This window comes from Ovis aries, chromosome 3, assembly GCF_016772045.2.
Source record: "Ovis aries strain OAR_USU_Benz2616 breed Rambouillet chromosome 3, ARS-UI_Ramb_v3.0, whole genome shotgun sequence".
Taxonomy (NCBI): Eukaryota; Metazoa; Chordata; class Mammalia; order Artiodactyla; family Bovidae; genus Ovis; species Ovis aries.
The window spans coordinates 15942705-15961250 of record NC_056056.1 but is presented as its reverse complement, the minus strand read 5'-3'; positions in this window follow the sequence as shown (position 1 = coordinate 15961250).

The following is an 18546-nucleotide window of genomic DNA, read 5'->3' as shown; positions in this document are numbered from 1 at the left end:
GGCTCAGCTGGTAAAGAATCTGCTTGCAGTGTTGGAGACCTGTGTTCAATCCCTGGGTTGGGAAGGTCCCCTAGAAGAGCGAATGGCTACCCACTCCAGTATTCTGGCCTGGAGAACTCCATGGACTGTATAGCATTCCATGGACATATAGAGAGATTTATATATATGTACATATATATATATATGTACGTGTGTGTATATGTGTGTGTGTGTACACATATATGCCTTTTCAGATTATTTTCCCTTAAAGATTATTATAAGATATTGAATAGAGCTTCCTGTGTTATATAGTAAGTCTTTGTTAGTTAGCTATTTTATATATAGTCATAAATATATTTTAATCTCAAACTCCTAATTCATGTCTCCTCCCATCTTTCCCCTTTGGTAGCCATAAGTTTGTTTTCTGTCTGTGAGTCTCTTTAAGTTCATGTGCATAGTTTTTTAGATTCCACAATAAGTGATATCCTATGATATTTGTCTTCCTCTGTGACAGCACTTTTTATGTTTGCAAGTGACATCATACATCATCATTTGTGACCTTTCCAAGGGCATAAGAGCCGAGGGAGCTGAGGTGTCTTGGTTTGGATGGCTTTTTGAGCTTCTGCAAGAATGCAGACATAAGACCCTGAGCCCTTTTCCCTTCTGAGACTGGAGTTTAGAGACAGAATATTAGGAATAGAAACAAATGGACTGAGAATCCAATGCTAAACAGAATTTAAGCAGCAGGTTCTAAGTAGAGCCTGGAGGGTCCAGGCGCATTGTTGTGGCATCCAGGACTGAAAGATGCTTCCAGCGAGCAGAGGGCCTTGCTGAGTGATTAAACGTCAAAACACTGTCAGGTTGTCTGTGTGTGGTGGGGGGGTTTTAACCCACAAAACGATGCACTACCCAAGATGTTTTCTTCTGTTTTTTCAGAAGAAGCAAATGACTTTGGATTTAAAAAATTAATACATTTTATCAGCTTATGTAGGGGGACAAGCATGCGAAATGGTCAGGCTATGTTTTCACCCCTCTTTTTTTTAACAGTCATTTTTAAAATATACTTAATATTTGACATCCAGTACATATAAGATTTTGCTAATTAAAACTTGAAATAATATTTAAATAGAAGAGAGGAAGGGAGATCTGAGAATTCTACCTTTTGTGACAGCATTGGATGGAAAATACGTCTGCTGTAGGCGTCCAGCCTCCCTGAGTGATACTCGGCCTCATTTAGCCACAAAAGAATCAGCTCTGAAAAAAAACCAAGAGACTATGTTTTCCGATCACTGGAGGAGGGAGATTGACGCTTAATCAATCAAATCACTGACAGGGTGAGTGATTAAAAGGTAGTAATAATTATCAAGAAAAAGAAAAAAAAGTGTCAGGAACATAAAATAAGAGAAGACGTAAAATGTAGAAGATCCAGCCACAGTGAGAAAACTGCAGAGGTCTAATAGACCAGGTAAGGGTATCGTCTTTTCGTGTCTGTTGAGAATTGTACTTTTTTTTAAAAAAGTTTAAAACTGATCATCAAAGGCCTGATAGCAGAAGTAATGTGATGTAACTAATAACTTTGCATAATGAATAACCTTGGTATCAACCAGCAGGAAGCCGGCTTTGGAGAAAAAGTCTTTCAGTTCTCAAATATGTGGGGCCTTGACTTCTGATTCCAACCACCCCCACCCCCGAGCATCTCAAAGAAGCCTGGAGTCACAGAAGAGATTCCCCAGAAGTGGATAGAGATCCCATATTTGCATGAAGCTTAGCTGTCTCATTATCTGGTCATCCCACTTGGCACAGTATTGTGAAATTTCAACCCATGTGCCATCTGTATCTTTTTTTCTCTTGAACATCTTTTCATGCAAAGATTTTTTCCTGAAGTTCCAGCCACTCAAAATGCCAACATAGACACAACCATTCGAAACAGAAAAGTAGGAAGATGGTCAAGGGCTTGACATGCCAGGAATTTTCAAATTTCTGTAAAAAGAAAGAAGAAAAGTTACAGAAAAAGGCATCGCATGGGTTGAATGTATGTGTTTCCCATCCACCCATCTGCGGAGTCTGCTACTTGGGAAATTTCAGTGGCAGAGAAGCCGCAAGTGAGAAGCCATTGCTGCTGGACTGTTTGCCTTGACCACGTGTCACGTGTCAAGGTCCAAAGGCTGGACCTCCAGACTGAAGGAGAGGGTCCAGTCAGGAAGTCTTTACCTCTCACGTCCTGTAAAAAAGATGGAGATTTCTTCGAGGAGCAGCAGCCAAAACCCAGGAAATGTTTGATACCAAAGATTTTCAAATTCTTATGTCTAAACCGGTTGCCTTTCTTTCAGTCTGGCATTTTGGCACACTTGCTTTCCTAAATCTCCAGAAATGCTGTCTTTAACCAGTGTTTCCTTTCCCCCTTGTTGGAACTCGCTGGCACACTGTCAGGTTGTCTGTGTGTGGTGGGGGTGTTTTAACCCACAAAACGATGCACTACCCAAGATGTTTTCTTCTGTTTTTTCAGAAGAAGCAAATGACTTTGGATTTAAAAAATTAATAATACATTTTATCAGCTTATGTAGGGGGACAAGCATGCGAAATGGTCAGGCTATATTTTCACCCCTCTTTTTTTAACAGTCATTTTTAAAATATACTTAATATTTGACATCCAGTACATATAAGATTTTGCTAATTAAAACTTGAAATAATATTTAAATAGAAGAGAGGAAGGGAGATCTGAGAATTCTACCTTTTGTGACAGCATTGGATGGAAAATACGTCTGCTTTAGGCGTCCAGCCTCCCTGAGTGATACTCGGCCTCATTTAGCCACAAAAGAATCAGCTCTGAATAAAAACCAAGAGACTATGTTTTCCGATCACTGGAGGAGGGAGATTGACGTTTAAAATGGCTGCTCTGATGTTAATGTTGTTAAACTCCCTTCCTCTGTAAGTGACCTGTTTGAATGCAGCGGCTATCAGTCTGTCTCATCTTCTCCTGCCAACATTTATCTTGTCAGAGCTCATAGGAGCTGGCAGAATTGACACCGTGAGGGACAGGTAATTGAGCACCAAGGACAGGGCTCTGTGGAGGGGCTGCATGTCTGTCCTGAGACCAGCCTGGCCCCAGAGGTTGCCAGAGCCCAGGGCTAGGATTTCTAATGAAGGCTGCTGCTGGCACCTCAGCCACTGGCCTCTGCAAACCAGTCAGAGCCAGCAAAAATTCAGAATCATGGCGTCCAAAATCATTATTCCATTTTAGCCCCTTGGGAACAATAAACTTACACCTTGAGTTTTGTAAGGCAGTGATGATTTTATGGTTTTTCTTTTTAGTAAATATATCACTTGCATTGTGCTTAGTCGCTCAGTCCTGTCCAACTCTTTGTGACTCCATGCACGGACTGCACCTCGCCAGGCTCCTCTGTTCATGGGATTCTCCAGGCAAGAATACTGTAGTGGGTTGCCATGCCCTTCTCCAAGGGATCGATATTCCTGACCCAGGAATCAAACCAGGGTCTTCTGTACTGCAGGAGGGTTCTTTACCAGTTGAGCTACCAGGGAAGCCCACACGTAACATTTAATGTAACTTAATTTTTGGCCCCGTTTGTGTCTTTATTTCTAACTGCTAATTATGTTTTCCATTACAAAATATCCAGTACAGTAAATTTGAAAAATAAAGAAATGCAGGAAAAAGAAACTTTTGAATCACTTGAAGTTATTTACTTAGAAACAATAACTTTTGGCATTTTTGTGTATCATCATTCTGTTGTATATATGGATTTATTGGTACTTAATATGGATGTCATCATGCTCTGAGTTTGCCTTCTTGTAGTTTTATTTTTTATTATAAATTCTTCTGTAGTATTACTGCAACCTCATTATAAACATTATTTTAATGACTGTATAGTTATTTCCCACAATTTACTTAGTTATTACCCTACTGTTGGACATTCAGATGGTTCTAGATTCTTCACTATTACACACAGTACTGCCATAAGCACTTGTCATCAAGCAAATTCAGTTCTTTGCATTATTTCTTAGAACGAATTACTAGCAGTAATTAAATAAAAGTGTTTAAAATTTTCAGCACACAATTGAGATACACAGCCAAATTGCCTTCCATAAAGATTTCGTGAACAATTGATGTTTATCAATGCAATTTCTACATTTAACATATATTATGTATATATTTATAGTGTCAAATATACACATGTATGTAATTATATATATATGTGTGTATATATATATATACATATATATGTTCAGCAATGATATATAGACTGGAGGAGGATTTTACTTATCACACCAGCTGGAAAGCATGCTTCTTTTTAAACAAAATTGGTGTTAGTTTATATATAGTCAAATATGTATCCTGATTTTTTTATGGTTTGGGGAGAGTTTTTTTAGTTTATTTTTTCCAAAGCAAGCAACTTTTTATTGAAAATGTAGTTCATTTACAATGTGGCGTTAATTTCAGGTGTACTTCAAAATGATTTAGTTATACATATACAAATATATGTATAAATATATATATGTATTATATATTCTTTCTCAGTTTCTTTTCCATTATAGTTTATTACAAGATATTGGCTATAGTTCCCTGTGTTATTCAGTATGTTCTTGTTGTTTATCTGTTTTATATGTAGAAGAATGTATCTATTCATCCCAGTCTCCTAATTTATCCCTATTCATTTCATTAATTGAACCTACATTTTGGCTTTTCTAAAGAAACTATTTTCAATTAAGGCAGAAATGTTTTAGTAGGGGAAGAGGTATCCAGGTTTCATTGGTTTTGTTGGAGACATAACTGGACACCTGACCTGGCTATTTCCAGCGGCTCTTGTTAAAGAGAGCATCCCACTTCCTGAAGCCATCCGTCCATCAGTTCACCGGTCCCTCTGTTCATTTGTTCTCCGTGCTCCGACACCAGGAAGGAAAGAAGCGCTCCTGTCCACCAGTGCCATGGACAAATGACAGCAGAGCCCTCCACTTCAGCCGCTCCACAGATGTTTGGGGAATGAAGAGATGACTGAGTATGGATGGTCCTAGTGAGAGAGGGGTGACTCCCCGCAGAGGGGCCCTGTCGTGCTAGGGCCCTGTAGAGGAGGGTGAGGATCACAGACAGAGAGAAAGGGAAAGCTGTGAACTTTAGAGGTGTGAGTCCTCTGTGCCTGGGTTTCAGGTGAAGGATCAAAGGGCAGAGGGGCTCTTCCTGACCCAGATCTCTCCTTCCTGACACCAAAGGATGATGCTCTAACGTGAGAGTGCAGCTCCTCTCCTTCTTCTCCATAATTTCTCTATCACTCTGCTATAAGTAGTCGAACATCCGTACATCACTTGTTAGCAATATACTCTCTAGACGCAGACATGTAGGAGACAAGTAAGGGCAGGGTCAGTACCAAAGAGAGGATGATTAAGTGACAACTGAAATACCAACCAATGAGATTTTATCCTTGTCTCAAAACTACTGCTATCCAGCATAATATACTCAGTGAGAGTATAATCTCTCTCAAGGAGAAATGGACCAATCTGGACGAAACAACACAGAGACCTCACTGTTGATAGCTTCTCTGTGAAACAACTCCCTACCCCCCAGGGCAGAGCAAAATTTGCCATTCATCACCCAACGATCCCAACCATAAAACAGAGCTTCCAGTCACCTTCTTAGTGCCTTATTCTTACAAATTTGCAGCTAATGTTCCGCCTAAAATTTGATGATAACAAGTCCTTTGCACAGAATCATAAATTGCTGAAGTCTGAGTTTCTTAAAAACAGCATAGAAACTAGAAGACAACGGATGTCTTTAAAATTGTGTTGGGGGAACCACTTCCAACACAGAATTCTTTACTCAAGTGTGAATCTTAATGCAAGCTAAGAAAGTGAGCCAATGAAGAGTCAGGCAGCACACAGGAGGAGATCCAGGAGAGTGGAGTGAGGGCTGCTGGTCCAGCGTGATGCTCACCAGGTGAGCGGAGCAGACATCCAAGGGGGTGACCGTGTCTCTGTACCATCAGGAAGGGGATGGTCCCACCGAAAAGAGAATGATGACAGAATCCCGATGTGGTCAAATGGCTTCAGAAGTGTATAGCCGAATTAATAACTGGCACATAAACAACCAAGCAAAAGAAAGGAAAAGGGGAAATTATTCGTTCCAGGGGAAGGACATCATAAAAATGTGACTACAATACATAGCTATAAATAATACAGATATCTTAATGCAAACACTGAATATTGACATTTGCCTTTAGGGAATCACCTGGGAAAGCGGACAGGAAAGCCACCAGAGCCTCCACTTTGATTCCAGGTTGTTGTTGTTCAGTTGCTTGCTCAGTCCTGTCCGACTCTTTGCAACCCCACGGACTGCAGCATGCCAGGCTTCCCGTCCTCCACTATCTTCCATTGTTTGCTCATGTCCATTGAGTCGATGATGCCATCTAACCACCTCACCTCTGTTTTCACCCCCTTCTTCTCCTGCCCTCAATCTTCCCCAGCCTCAGAGTCTTTTCCAATCAGTCAGTCTTTTTCAGTCAGGTGGCCAAAGTATTGGAGTTTCAGCATCAGTCCTTCCAATGAATGTTCAGAGTTGATTTCCTTAGGATTGACTGGTTTAAAGACACCAAGTGACACTTAAAATATAACAAAAAGCATAAGCATGACATTTTAGAAATACTGAATGTAAATATTGAAATAAAAAGCAAAATGTTAGAGTTTTTGGAAAGCTGAAATTGGAAGTTGGGTGGGCCTGACAATAGCATTTTTTTTTAACACTATGTGTGAAATTTTGAGAAAGTAAAAATTAACCACTCACCTAAAAAATAGTTAATATTAATTAATCACAAAATAAAAGAGGATTAGAGTAAGAAAGAGTAGAAAAACTACTGTGAAATATCACTGGGTTTTAGTTATGATCCTAAATATGTAATAAAGGAGATGGAGGCAGATACAGAGATGAAAACATCCATGTACACCTATCTCTGCTTCAAGCTTCCTGTCTGACAACCTCCCAAAACAAGCTTTGTAGAATGAGATGCCATCACTGCAGTCTAGTCTGGCTGCTCCATCATCCGCCCTCAGAGACGGGGGCCCTCACCCACCTAGAGAAGTGCAGGAAGCTGCCTGTGCAATGTCCAGGGGAACAGAAGGTTCCAGAAGGCTAGGAAAAGGAGCTACTCAAAGAAACATCTGTTGGAATTTTATTTAAAGAAGCAGGATGCTAGGTCATCAGGTAATGGAGCTGACCTACCAGACATGTTAAGAGCCCTCATAAAAGACTGCTGCTGCTGCTAAGTCACTTCAGTCGTGTCGGACTCTGTCCGACCCCACAGCCAGCAGCCCACCAGGCTCCGGCGTCCCTGGGATTCTCCAGGCAAGAACACTGGAGTGGGTTGCCATTTCCTTCTCCAATGCATGAAAGTGAAACGTGAAAGTGAAGTCTCTCGGTCATGTCCGACTCTTGGCGACCCCATGGACTGCAGCCTTCCAGGCTAGAGAATCGTAATTCTGAAGGGGGCTCCCCGCTTCTGTGGGTAAGAAAACCAGCCCCCACAGGCTCAGGGCTGCCCAAGAACACCTAGCAGCACAGGCTGCAGGAGAGAGAGCCCAGACTTTCGGAGCCCCAGGCTGGCTGCTCTAAAGTGCCTTAAACTTCTCCTCAGCAGAAACCATTAAGCACACAAGTCAAAACTCTGGGAAGTGACATTTGGGGATTTATAGGGCAAAGGAAAATGAGGGAAATGGTCAGATGTGAGGCAGAGGAACATGGGCACTCATTTAAAGGCATCTGATTCAACAAAGACCTACTATCTTCGAAATCCTGCTGACTGTTCTGAAAACTCCATGGTCAGGCTCAGCCCTGGGATCATGTGATCCTCTGTCACTCAGAGTCTCTACATGAGAGAAAACAGATTAAGTACGACCTGTTGGAAAATGTTCTATGTTGAAAGGATAATATATGAGAGCAGCTTGCCATTTTTAGGGAATTCTGTGCATGTGTGTGTGTGAATTAGGCTATATTCTTCTCTTAATTAAATGCAACTTTTTCTAAATTTAGGATAAAAACATTTTTAATATCATTGGTAAAATGTCATTCAGACTTTTTTAAAAGCAAAACGTTTGGCAGGAAATTTACTCCATTTTCTTTCTCAATAGAACCAACAGTAGGGATCACTCTGAGCAGACAGTAGCTTGCCTTCTCAGCCTGCCTGCTCCTTCCAGACCTGTTTGCCAAGAGAAGAGTTTTATGGCCTCCCTAGTGTAACTGGCCTTATATTCTGACACTCTGTGTCCATGGTCTGAGACAGTGGTCTATCTGTGATTTTAGCTCCCTCCTAGAGTCCATTTCCCTGCCCATTTTCTGAACCTTGTTTCCTTGGCCCTTTCATGAGCTCCCAGAAAACATTCACAGCATATTCTGTCCATCAGATATTTTCAGTTTCTATTGGATGCCATCAAGTGATTTTCTAAATACAGACATCTGTAAGCACCAAGGGAGTTTATGGATAATAGATGCAAGGAAATCAAAGAAATTGAGAATTGGTGTTTGGACCTATTGTGGTCCCATGGCAAACATTCAGCTGGTGTTAAGGCTTCAGGCACAGTATTGTGAAGCGCTTCATAAAATGCCTAACTGTAGTCACCCAGAGTGAAATGCACCTTCCAGCCAAGACTGTGGGGACACAGCGGTCATTGTCACAGGCTATTAGAGAGCATGTGGGTTCCACATCCTCTCAGGATGCCCAGAGACTTAAAATGGCCCTAGTTACCCCCACTTGAGAAAGTGAGAAGTTCAAATGTGTAAATACTTTGGCCAAGGTGTGGGCTGAGCACCGGGGACTTTTAACAACCATGTGAAAGAGCCATTGTCCAGCACAGCTGCAGGGCTGTGTTAGGTACAAACCAAAACACTTTAATCTTCAGGTGGCTGGTTTACTTTACTCTGAGTTTATATTGACATGAAGTCTCTTACCCACAAGTTAGGGCATTAACTAGGAAAACATGGGACTCTAAGAGTTGGATGAAGTCACACAAGAGAATGTGAAAAACCCTTTCAACTGTCCTAGGACTCTCTTGCCAACTGAGATACATCCTCCTATTCCTTGTAGGGTCTCTTCCCCCTCTAGATTGAAGCCCCTCGAAACATCTCATCTGAGAGTGGTTTTTTGCAAAGAGACACTCAGTCTCATATTGCAACTTTGCTTGTACTATTTACAAATCTAGGAAGAGTCAGACCTTCACCTGCTGGAGGGCAGGGCTGCTATAAACTCAAGTTCTACAGGAGAATCTTTAGAACTAACATAATTGCAAGCCCTTGCTAATAGATTTTGATAACAACTGAAGCAAAGCTTGCCAGAATGTCATCTAAGAGGCTTAGAGGACAAGCCATTGAATACTGACCTTTGGCCCACACTGACCAAGTGCCTGGTAACGTAAATAAAGTTTTATCTGAACACAGCTATGTCATTGACGTATATGCCACAGCTACAACTTCTACTAAAATAGCAGAGCTGAGTGGCTGTGACAGAACTCACATGGCCTGCAGCCCTCAAATATTTTCTCTCTGGCCCTTTATGGTGAGCGCTTGCCAGCCCCTTGCTCAGACTAGTGAGAGCAGCGTGTAATTGCTGCTAGGCTGCCATCATCACATAGGTGCAATAGTAACAGTGAAGTTCTGCTTTCAATGTGCTGCCTTCCTTCTGACTTAAATTTGTATGTAACATCAGTTCAGTCGCTCAGTCATGTCTGACTCTTTGCCACCCCATGAACCACAGCATGCCAGGCTTCCCTGTCCATCACCAACTCCCATACACATACATATATATAATATATAAATATACATTGGAGTAGGAAATGGCAACCCACTCCAGCATTCTTGCCTGGAAAATTCCATGGACAGAGGAGCCTTGCGGGCTACAGTTCATGGAGTCACAAAGAGTTGGACGCAACTGAGCATACACACATAAATATGTATATATTTATATATATATATATATGAAGTTTCAGTGGGCTCAAATAATAACAGTCATGACTGCTTTTCCTGGTGTATAGAGGGTTTAATACTATCCTGTTAGGTGACTTAACATTAAAAAATCTACTCCTCAGCCGGCTGTAAAGCAACAAGTTAATGCCCATGAAACTTACTCCTATTACTAAATACCCCATGCTGAGTGGCAGTTGCTTTTCTAAGCTGGAATAAACTGTTGCAATTGTAAACCTTGTGAGGGTGGAGAGTGTCTGTTACACAACAATACAGCTGTTTTTCCCACAGCGGGACCGGAGCACGCAATTCTAGGAAAGAAGGTGGACATGAGAATGAAGCTTTCATTAGGACATTCCGTGATGAACCGTCCACATAAATGTGATTCCTCACTCTGGCATTCTAGATTCTGCTGAGTCCAAGGTTTTAGCACCCATGGAAGGAAGGTTTCCGCAAAGAAAAACAATAATACCTGAAATGAACGTTTGGCTAGGTCATTTAGGGCTCCTTGGATGAATCAGCCAAAGCTCCAGGGTACACGCGCTGGCTGTCAGCTCAGATGCTCTGTAGAGTCCTCTCCCTAGGCGGCTTCTCTGCTCACACCGGTTAGAGTCATTCTCTGTGCTTCTGACTGGGAATCTTGGCTGATGTAATCTTCTAAAGTAAAACTCTGAGCCTTTTCCAATGGCCCAGCACTGCTTGTTAAACCACAGGCAACTAGAAATGACAATGAAAATGCATGATTTCACAACATATTATACCCTAAATGTCAATAGAAAGTATGTTTTTATAAACCGAACTCTGTCTGGTCTTAGTTTTGTGTTTTCCATCTTTACCTTACGCCAGCATCCCACAGCCGCATTTATCTCTTTCTTCACTGAAGTACATGACTTTTTTTCCTGCTTTACTTCTAAGCCCTTTCCTCTTACTTGTATCTTTCAAATCAATTCCCCTAATCAACTGATTATGTAAACAGAGTTTTAAATTCTCTCTGTGTACATTGATTTCTTTATTTCCATCTTCAGCCTATCGATCATACCATTTGATCAATTGAATAAAGGAGCAGCGTCATGTGGCATATTCCACACTTGGGTACTTTTGCTTGAAGGAGAAGAATGCAGATGTTTGTTTTTATTTTCTAAATGATTATAGCTTAAATGCCGCATTGGATATGCACATCGATAAACCTTACAAAGTCTTTGCTATCTCTTTTCTAGGCTGTCTTCAGGGCCCCCGAGGCCCAACCAGCCTGAAAACTCAATGGAAATAATTTGCTACTAACACAGAGCCTTTCGTTTGGTAAGGAGCCGGCTCAGCCCTTAACCCTTTATCTGCCTCCACTGTAGCACTCGCCACAAGGTACTACATGCTTGCCTTTCTATCCCCTTATCCTGTGAGCCCTTTAAGATGTTCAGCAAATGTTATAGAGTGAATGATGCATAAAAAAGAAAGAAAGGAGAAATGTGGAGAGGAAGCAATGGAAAGAGGATGGAAGAATTTATCTTAAGAAATACATGGCATATATGGGCCCCTATTACATTCCACACCTGAGCCAGGAATAGGATACAATAAAACGTATAAGGTCCAGGCTCTGTCCCGACTTCCCTGGTGGCTCAGATGGTAAAGCATCTGTCTATGATGAGGGAGATCCAGGTTCGATCCCTGAGTCGGGAAGATACCCTGGAGAAGGAAATGGCAACCCACTCCAGTACTATCGCCTGGAAAATCCCGTGAATGGAGGAGCCTGATAGACTACAGTCCATGGGGTCGCAAAGAGTCGGACATGACTGAGCAACTTCACTCACTTACTCTGTTCCAAAGGAAGTGACTGTCTGATGGTGGGGGGGTGGGGCAGACATGCTAACGGATAAGAACATCCTAACATGCATCCTGTATTAATGTGCCCAGAGTGTCGGGGGAGCTAAGAGGAGGTACCCTTCAGCTGGCCCCCTCTGCTCTCCTTTGAATGCACAAAGAATGATCTAGACTGCAGGTAGGGTCAGGAATTCTGAGTTCTTTTAGAGCTGTATTTTCCAGACTTCAGCCTTGATCCAATGGGCCATGAGGTCAATTTACTGAGTCACAACCAGGGTTCCTTCAAAATTAAATAAAACAGAGCATGATAGAAGGGAGGGAAAGAAAAGAGAAACTAGGAGAATGGATCACAAAGAGTGTGTGGGGGTGAAACATTTGTTGCCAAAAACGTGCAATGAGTTAAAATGTAGAATTGTTCTTGCTCTGGGTCTCCATCAAAATATGTGTCTAATCCAATGTTCTTGAGAACAAGGTGGTTGAGCAGGAAGCTCAAACATGGTGAAGAGGCAGTCAGACCTCAGAGATCAGCCCATTCTTCTCTGGGGCTTCAGAACAGACAGGAAACAACAGATGTGGCCGGAGTTGCCTAAGAAGGCTCCTCTCCACCCTCCCTCCTCCTCCCCCTCCTCCCAGTAACCTCAGGCTCCCATTTCAGCCATGATGCAGCCTGGAAGCACAGGGCATCACCTCACCCTTTCAGAAATCCCTCAAGGTGCCATACTCCGGGGGGCAGCTCTTGGCCGCTAAGGATGACACATTGAGACAAAGCTTATCTATCAGGACCTAGAGGAGAGGACATTGAGTGAAGTTCAAGGTGCAGGATGCCAGTGATGGGGCAGGATGGCATGGTCTTCTGAGTGCTGGCTACAGGCTCCTGGAGGGGGTGGGATGGACGGACACTCTTAGATACCCAGACACAGAATAAAGGTCAGAAATCTTGCTGGGGTCTTTCTTGTGGTTATTACTTGGCAAACACACAGGTATTCTTAGCTTTTCAAAAGTTTAATCTATACCACTTTGCTTTTAAGAAAGACCTACATTAGAACCTGGTTTCACTAACTGAAAGAAAGCCAAACAGAATTTTCACTTTTACAAAAAATGACAAAACGGAACGATAGCATCCAGCATGCTTTTTGCAGGGAGCACTGTGGAGCCAGTGAGCACCAAGCAGGGAGGAGGCAACATCAGGCTTCTTCCTGGGAACTACGCTCAGCATCTCAGCATCCAGCCACCGGGACTGCGAACTGTGTCTTGAGCATCGGTGCTTCCTCTCGATTTTCTGTGCATCCCGTAGCAAAACACGTCCTCAGGTAATCGCTTCTTGACTTTACGCTATTTTGGCCCAAAAGATCTCATAGGAAAGCTCTATCTTCCAAGAGTAGTATGTGTGCATGTTAAGTCCCTTCAGTCATGTCCCACTCATGTGTGACCCCACGGACTGTAGCCCACCAGGCTCCTCTGTCTATGGGATTCTCCAAGGAAGAATATTGGAGTGGGTTGCCATTTCCTCCTCCAGGGGATCTTTCCAACACCAGGATCAGACCCAAGTCTCCTGAATTGGGGGCAGATTCTTTACCAGTGAACCACTAGGGATAATAACTTCATCCAAATTGGAATCCTGAGTGTCCCCTTCCTGTTATGCCCCCGCCTCATTTCTTCTCATGATCCTACCTTCCTCGCACACACCTTCTCCTAATGGGCTGCTTCTTCTCTTTCTCTCCTTCCAGACCCAGTTCATAGCTTCTCTTCTCCAGAAAGACTTCCTTTATTTTCCCACACTGGACCTTGTGCTCAGAGACGTTTACATCGTTTCATTCTCTAAAGGGGCTGTCAGATGTCCATGCCGTGGCCGGCCTTCCCTGTAGCGCAGTGTCTCCTTGAAAACTGGGGCCAAATCTGACTTCTCCTGGGCTCCTGCTCTCATGACTGCTACACTGAGCACACAGTGGGGACTGAGCACTGATTGCTGTGCACCTGAACGAACTTCACAAGTGCGTTCATTTGTCTTTGAACACACTATGTAATATAGAAACAAAATGCGATCAAATCACTAGAGTTGCCTTAAACATAAAAAGGAGACAGGGCCATTGCTTCTATATGTCATGCCAGCTTGGCCTAGATGAACCCTGAAATTTGTTCTGAATCTGCCGTGCTGCAGTCCATGGGGTCTCAAAGAGTTGGACACAACTGAGCAACTAAATTACAACAAGAGTTGATTCAGAGTGTGGGGCTCCTTCCTTTGTTTTTTAATGCTATGAAATTGGATTTCTTATTATTTTTAATAGAACCAAAGATTCTGCCTTATTTATCAGCTTACTGAGTTGGCCAGAGCATTTTAAACTATAGAAAACAACACCAGACAATTTATTCTCTTGTGGTATAAAAATTGCAACCTTATCTGTGGTATACACTTTTGCAATTACAGTTTTTTAATTAACTGTGTTTGCAGTTTAACTTCTAAAATATCACACTGACAAAAAGAACACATAACACACATTGTTTAAGAATAAATAAGTGAAAAATAAACACCTGAGCTCAAGAAACACCCGCACAAGCTTGGAAAGAAGGAATCTGGCCAGTGATTCCGAAGCATCCCTTTGCCTCTTTCCCTCAGAGAAGGGATGACATCTTATTCATTATATTCTAAATCTCCTGCTTTCCTGCTTAATTTTATTATGTGTTGGCTATCTATCTTCTCAATTGCTGTGTTCACTCTTCATTTTCTTAAGTGGATTGTGCCGTTGTACCTGTTTTCACTCCACCCACGCTGACGTGTGTAGCTGGGGTCCACTCAGTTTTATTGATGGACACAGTGTTCCTGGCATGTGGCTGTCTCACAAGGCATGCAGATAACATTCTATCACGTGCTTCTGTGAACATCGCTGTGTCTGTTTCCTTGGACATGAACACCAGAGTCTGAGCAGGTCCCCAGAAAGGTTACCTCTCTCAGCTTTCTAGGCAGTCATGCCAGTGTGCACCCAGCCGGCTGGCAAGACAGACATCCGCTGCTCTAAGACATCTGCAGTACTGGCTTCAGTACTGGCTTCTGTTAGAATCGTTCTCTTTCCACCCTGGTGCTTTCATTGTGGTTTTAATTTGCACGTGGCTGCTGACCAGTGAGGTTGAACACCCTGCCCCGTGATGGCACAGGACTGGGACCTAGCCAAGTCAGCGACCTGGGTCTGAGAACTGTGTGCTTCCCCATCCACCTGAACAGGTGGGAGGATTTGGATTAAAGGAAGTGGACACGAGTGTGCGCTGACTCTGCCTCTCACTGGAAGTATAATCTCAGCAAAGCCCTGCACACTTCCAAGAGGGAGGAATTATAGAATGAGGGCAATGATCCCAAATCTCTCTTGAGGAGGAGACCGGATGCTCTACATAAAGCCCGTGGTGCTAACTGCTTCTGGTTGTCACCATAGTTTAGTGAAAGTGAAGTTGCTCAGTCGTGTCCGACTCTTTGCAACCCCTCTGTGGGTTGTAGCCCACAGAGTTTTCCAGGCAAGAGTACTGGAGTGGGTTGCCATTTCCTTCTCCAGGGGATCTTCCTGACCGAGCGATCAAACCCGGGTGTCCCACATTGCAGGCAGAGTCTTTACCTCCGAGCCACCAGGGAATAGTTTACATGTCCCTCTTGACTTACCTCACAGACACTGGCTGGATGTCTGAGACACATGTTTAAAAGGTTTTAGCATCTACCCAACACTGTTGGAAATGTCACCATTTAGAGCATCAGCGGTTCATTCTCAAGCTGGGAACCATTTCTAAGTTAACTTTCTTGGACAAGCAAATCCTTTTTTTTTTTTTTTTTTACTTTTTATTTGGTATTGGGGTATAGCCAATCAACTGTGTTGTGATACTTTTAGGAGAATGGTAAAGGGACTCAGTCATATATATCCAAGTATCCATTCTCCTCCAAAATCTCCTCCCATCCAAGCTGTATGTAACATTGAGCAGAGTTCCCTGTGCTCTACAGTACATCCTTGGAACTCTTAAGCTGCTGTCCATCTCTCACCTAGCTCTCAGAACACAGATCAGAGAGAAATGGAGAGAAGGAAAGGCTAGTGACCCAGGAGGAAGAGTGATCTCCAAGGTCTCATCTAGCTGAGACACAGGTGAGGCCCCCGCTGGTAGAAGGAAAGCAAAGATGAAGATAGGGTTGGGGGAGCCCAAGCCTCATGGAAAGTATGGGCGGATGTTAAACCCAGGAAGTTAAACAAAGCTGAAGGTAGAGGCTCACGGGCAATGCTGGGGTGGGTGAGATGCTGAGTCAACACAAGAAAAAAGCAAATCCACCCAGGGGCTGGCTGGAGAGTCTGTTCCTCAGAGTTAGCAAGGTCTGACAAGGGGCAAAGCAGTCCAGAAATATTCTCTGAATCTCAACTATGTGTCGAGTGCCTTCTTAGGTCCTGGGAATCTGAAAGCATTCCTGATCCCCACCTCCTGGGGCTTAGAGGATGACAGTGAAATTGACTGCTGGGCAAACAATGACAAATAGGGTAGAAGAAATTTACAACTGTGTGAAGTGATCAAATAAACTAGAAGATTCCTCAAGAATATGGAAGAGAGGTACTTGATCTAGTGAAGACCTTTCTAAGAATGAATAGGAAGAAGTCAAGTGAGGAGAAGCATTCTAGGAAGCAGACAGCAGGCTTGGTAAAGGAACTGAAAACAGTGGAGGATGAGAGAAAAAGGGAGCATAATGTTTGGTGAGGCTGGGAGGTAGCCAAGGCCAGCTCACACAGAGCTTCATGGGCAGGTTTTGGGCAGCAGACTTTGGGCTTCCCTCCAAGAGAGGTAGGAAATCACTGGTGATTCTGAAATAGAGATATCTCATGCTGTGGCCTGGAGGTTTAGGAGAACCCCTCTGCTTAAGTGCAATGACCCTCTGAAAGGTGGCTGTCACCTGAAAAATGATAAATCACATGGAAAAAGTATGCCAAAATTTTAGATCATTCAGAAAAGTTCTTAAGAGTGCACATTGCATTATTTTGCCACTTAAGCACTTGTAATATAATAAAAAAAATGAAGAAACAAATAACTTATATTTAGGTGTTTTAAGCAAATCTTATTTGTATGTATATATGAAAAAAAAAATTGAGAGAAGAGGAAAAAGAACAGAATGGTGGGGACAGGGTATTGGCCTGGTTTGGAGGACAAATGCTTTTCTGTCCCAACTCCGTCATTCATATTCTTTGTAACTTTAGGTCCTTAGCATGCTGTGCCCTGGTTCTTCTTGTATGAAATAATGGGCATGAAACTGGGAAGAGGGAAGTGTGAGAATGGTGTGCGAGGGCCATCATTTGTAGTGGCAATGGGATTAAACAAGGAGGGAATGGGATTAAATAAGGAGGCACTGGCTGAACAGAGGAACATGTAAGTCCTGGTGGAAAATGAGAAGACTGTGCACTGCTGGTGGGCAAAAATGCATTCTCCTAGGAATTAAAGGTGGGGAAAGCATTGGCACCCCACTCCAGTACTGTTGCCTGGAAAATCCCATGGACAGAAGAGCCTGGTAGGCTGCAGTCCATGGAGTCGCTAAGAGTCAGGCACGACTGAGCGACTTCACTTTCACTTTCATGCATTGGAGAAGGAAATGGCAACCCACTCCAGTGTTCTTGCCTGGAGAATCCCAGGGATGGGGGAGCCTGGTGGGCTGCCGTCTATGGGGTCGCAAAGAGTCGGACACGACTGAAGCGGCTTAGCAGCAGTAGCAGCAGCAGCAGGAATTAAAGGAGCATTCATCTACATAAAAATGAACACTAAAGACAGACAAACACAGCATGGGGAAGAACTGTACTGACTGAATCTGAGCAGCTCCAAAGAAAACGTCTGTATATTCTGCTTTCCTCCCTAAAATTGCTCAGATGATAAAATTATATAGCTATAGATATAAATACCAATATATGTATGCATAGATATAAATATATAGAAAAGGCTTCATATGCTATAGAACATGACATACCTGTAAAAGTACTATGCTCAACTTCCCCTTATACAGATGACCATACTTCCTCCTCCTGCACTAAATTAAACCATTACCACAGGCATCACGGTCATTTACATTCTCAGTTGACACTGCATGTGTTTTTTTAATCCAATCGCACCTGGCCAAAGTATCAGGGCTCTATTTGCAATAAAGACAACTGCCTGGGGAAGAACTCATTTCAGCAAGATGAGTTGAGTTTATAAACTTTGTATGAGAAAGATGCCCAGGATGGAAGAGAGGAGTAATTCTGAGGCAAACTCAGTAGCTACCTTCCATGCTTTTCAGGGCTGTATGCCATGAACTCATATCTGGATCCTTAGGAAAGGAACTGCGTGCTAAACACTGAAAAACAATGGGGTAAAATCTCTGAGGTTAAAGATCAAACCATTAAAGACATAAGGCAGGCCTGCATAGTAGACTGTGAGGGGGCAGAGAAAGGTGACGTCCCACCCAGGGTCACTGGGAGAGTCTGATGGTCACAGAAGTGCCATGACTACTTGAGTGTTGGGCCAGCAGAAACCTAGAAGGCAGAGGACAGGTAACAGGGAGGAATGAATCTGAATGTTAATCTGTTTCTTTTATTAAACCTTTGTATTCTATTGCTTTGAGTTAAGAATGATGCCTATAAGCTGAAATATACAGGATAGTCCACTCTCAGAGGATCTGACCTGTAAAAAATGTAACCCTCTTCCATTCACATTAAAATAAAGAGTGGCAGAACACAGTCTATGTTCAATACAGGATACAGGATGCTTGGGGCTGGTGCACGGGGATGATCCAGAGAGATGATATGGGCTGGGAGGTGAGAGGG